The sequence below is a fragment of the Meles meles genome, chromosome 4 (genome assembly GCF_922984935.1).
Source record: "Meles meles chromosome 4, mMelMel3.1 paternal haplotype, whole genome shotgun sequence".
Lineage (NCBI taxonomy): Eukaryota > Metazoa > Chordata > Mammalia > Carnivora > Mustelidae > Meles > Meles meles.
This window is the reverse complement of record NC_060069.1, coordinates 103,763,329-103,767,727: the sequence shown is the minus strand read 5'-3', so window position 1 is coordinate 103,767,727 and position 4,399 is coordinate 103,763,329.

Genomic DNA, 4,399 nt, shown 5'->3' with positions numbered 1-4,399 from the left:
GCATGGTCACAGTCACATTGATTTCACGGTGTGGAGTCTCTGCGGCGTGATGGGGGCTGGCATTTTCTTTTTTTTTAAAATATTTTATTTATTTGACAGAGAGAAATCACAACGAGGCAGAGAGGCAGGCAGAGAGGGAGGAGGAAGCAGGCTCCCTGCTGAGCAGAGAGCCCGATGCGGGGCTCGATCCCAGGACCCTGGAATCATGACCTGAGCTGAAGGCAGAGGCTTTAATCTACTGAGCCACCCAGGCGCCCCGGGGCTGGCATTTTCTTGCAGGGAATGGTGCTGGAACTGATTCTTCATTTCCTGGAGGGCAGTTTCCCCTTTGAGTAAGACTGGGCTGGAGGGACTGGAGTGAACTAGGTCCTCCTTTGCTTCAGGGAGAGCAGGGAGCGCCCTCCCACCCCGTCTTCCCTTCCTCCCCTCTGCTTCCTTCCAGGGCACTTTCCTGGCAGGCCCAAGTGTCCGAAGGGCCAGGGCTGGAAGGAAGCGCCAGGACAATGGGCTTTTCCCTTCTCCTTTGGAAAGCACTAAAACGCAACTATCTTGATCCCTTCCAAGTCATATGGAAGACTTCCCATAGGTTCGACTCTGGCTGTGGTGGTGTGGGAAGAGCTGAACTTTGTAACTTTGTGCCTAAAGCCTTTTGAGGTGTCTGGAAAAAAAAAATGGTGCTCACATCTACACTGTTCTGCTGTAGGAGAAGAGTTTACTGGTTGTCATACGTTTTCATGATGAGCATAACGTCTGGTGCATCATGAGGTCTCAGCAGCTCTCTGTGACACCACTGAAGGATTTGAGAAGAGACACTGGTCTTTTCTGGAAGTCCGTTAGATGCGGGCAGGAGGGGTACAGTCAGAATAGTGGAATGTGCCACTTCTCCCATCCCCAGAGAAAATTCTGTCCATGCATCCAATTCTTTTCTACTTTTCAATTTAACTCAGCTCTGTAGATCATTTTAATGATGTGTTTTGCAACGAGTCCAGAAAAAATGGCGAAGGGGAGGACAAAAATAAGAAAAGAAGCTGCTGATCTTGTTAGATATTCTGTCATCCATGATCCATCAGAAATACTCTGATGTTAGGAAAGTTAGCCACTTTCCTATCTGTGCAGACCAGATAGGAAACAGCAGGAAAAAACAGCCTGGCGTGAGCCTGGAGACAGACTGTGGGGGTGTGGGTAGTCAGAGAAGAGAGTGGTCAGTGTCCTTTCATTGGAGAAGGCCTTGCCTAGGAAGGAGGACATAGCTGAGCCTGAAGCTGTGGTGGGGTTGGAACAAACAGATTTGCTTTCCTTCACACTTGTTTGCGTCTGATTAAGATAAGGTCACGTTCTTTCTTTTACATTTTAATACATTCATTTTAATTCATTTAATACATTCATTTATTTATTTTTATTTTTAAGTAGGCTCCATGCCCAGTGTGGAGCCCAGTGTGGAGCCCAATGTGGAGCTTGATTTCATGACCCTGAGATCAAGGTCTGAGCTGATATCAAGAGTTGGATGCTTAACCAACTGAACCACCCAGGGACCCCTCTTTTCCCTTTTAGTTGTGGGCTCTGCATGGATCTCTCCCCCATTCAGAGTCTCATCAGTACTGAGAAATATGAGAGAAGTCTCTGGAAGTCTTCCCTTCCCTGCTCCCATTGTGGTTCCTTGCCTTACAAAAGGCTCCTTCACGTTGTCTCTGCGTCACGGGCCGTGGTGTCCACAAGCAGTCCCCTCATCTCATACTTAGGAAACTGAGGTCTGGAGAAGTGAAACGATGAGTCTAGAGTTCCACAGTCTTGGGGAGCAATGTCCAGCCCACTAGGCAAACTCATACCGTCAATGGCTTCTGACTTTGGCAGGCACCCTCGGGTCATGTTCAGATCAGGCTTGACTCCATCCACAAAGAGCACAGATGGTGAGAGGGGAGGGGATGAGTTGAGAGATGTCATTATCAGACTGTAGAAGGCTCCCTAGGATGATAATGATCACCTAGGGCTCCCCCTGAGTGCCTTACAAAAGCACCCTCTGTAGGAAAGTGGGAAGAACTTACACTGAGCCATTTAACAGATGGCAGAACTGAGGTGCGCTCAGATCCAGGGACTTCCAGTTGCTTTCTGAACACAAGAGGCTGGCTGGAAATAGGACAGAGTCAGGTACATTGTCTGAAGGCTCCTGTGATATCTTGGGGACTCCTCTGCCCTGTTCTGCCTAAGCCCTTCCATTCCATTCCTGAGAATATTCAAAGCACCTGTCACCCAAGATTGTCCTAAAAATGTCAGCATTAGAATTTATTTGTTATCAATGGTAGATTGTTCTGACCTAGCTTTGCCCTTTTCTTATACCTCTCTTCTATTCTGAATAGGAATTTATGCATAGGCTAAAGGATTATTTATAGATGCTACTATGAAGATAAAACGGAAACCACAAAGCTTGCCGTTGCCGCATGAAGTGTGCCTCTGAACTGGCTGTGTACAGGTGTAAGGAGTACATGGGGGAGGGGAGTTTCCTGATTGTATCTATGACCCAAGGGAGCAGTTTAAATCCTCAGCCGCCATTTCTTATCAAGAACCCAGGAATTATGGGGCGCCTGGGTGGCTCAGTGGGTTAAAGCCTCTGCTTTCAGCTCAGATCATGATCTCAAGGTCCTGGGATGGAGCCCCCACATCCTGATCTCTGCTCAGAGGGAGCCTGCTTCCTCCTCTCTCTCTCTGCCTGCCTCTCTGCCTACTTGTGATCTCTGTCTGTCAAATAAATAAATAAATAAAGACTTTAAAGAAAAAAAAAAAAGAACCCAGAAATTCTTCCACGGATGGGTGGCATCCCCGACCACTAAAAATTGTGTAAAATACTGTGTGTGTGAGTGTGTGTGAATGTGCATTTTCTGTGAAGAGGGTTACAGGGCTTTCACCAAAATCCTGAAGTGTTTGGAAAACAGGATTAGCATTATATGCAGACAGAGCACTCCCAAAGGGCTCTCCTGCTCGAAAATCATTCCCTTCCCTCAGCTCTCTGGCTTTCATTATAAGAACAAATTTCCCTGGCTAAGCATTTATACTTAATACATTGCAGGAAAGAGGCATATACTATTTGGGACAAGTAATATTTTCACAGGAAAAGACTCAAACTAGTATAACATATTGTACTAAAAATATTTAAGCCAGTCAACTCCAGCAGTGGTTCAATGTCCAGATGAAAAACTCCAGTCTAAAACCCAGTGATACCATTTCTAACCCACTGGAAGATCGCTGGATGACCCTGGTCATCACGCCTGCCAACGCGTTTTCCTCCACACGCTGCGAAAGTGTTTGTTCCTCTTTGTTCCTCGATATCATTTATTCAAGGTCTGCGGTAAAGGAATTACAAACACTAGATGCCACCCTCCCGTTTGCCGGTGATAAAGCCTAACCTTCAATTTATATGCTCAAGGTCACAGAGGGAGGAAGGGTTAGAGCCAGGATTGGGATCACTCACTGGCTGACTCTAGTGTCCACACTCTTTCCCCTAAGTGAATCAGGGCTAAGGGTGAAGGTTAGGGTTCCACAGGGTTCCATGGCTGAAAATGGGAAGTTGGCAGAGGACAAGATACCCAGACGTGACTGGCTCTTAGCTGAAGACCACCGACTGCCTGAAGTCTCAGCAAACGCGTGTGGACTCATCCAACCTCTTGTCACCACATTTCTCCTCGTTGGCATTTAGTGCATTTTAAATAGCAGTTATTTAACTTGAGGTACCTTTGGGGACAAAACAGTAATTAAGCACATAATGTTATCTACTACTTTGTCAACAAACCTCTAATACTTTAACATCCCTAAAATTAAGACAATCGCCACGGGTTAAATAAAACAGGAAGTGGAGAACACAGGTGTAAATACAGAATAGAAATAGTCTAATTTGCTAATTATTCTTGGTCTCATTCATATCGTTTGTGGTTTAATATTTTCATGCCAGTTTATTGGTACCAGCTCTTAAGAGTTGCAATACTCAAACACATTTCTGTTACCGTTATCTTCAAGTATCATTGTTTAGGCCTGGGGGTCTAATTTTTTTTTTCTGAAAAGGGCAAAAAATATATATATTTTTGGCTTTGCAGGACCTCCAGTGTGTGTCACAACTACTTAACTCTTCTGTGGCTGAGCAGCCATAGTCAGTATGAACATGTATGCAGTGTAAGTGAATAAGACTGGCTGTGTTCCAATAACATTTTATTTATATAAAGAAAGACAGTAGGTCAGATTTAGCCTGTGGGTCACAGTTTGCTGACCCCTATTTTAGGGGATAGATGGAATTCTAGGAACAATGAAGAAAAAAATAGGAAAAATAATCAGAACATATGGAGAAAGGCTCATTTGAGAAGGGGTATGGTGTGGAGGTGTGGGGGTGTTACTTTCCCCATGTGGACATTTTTCC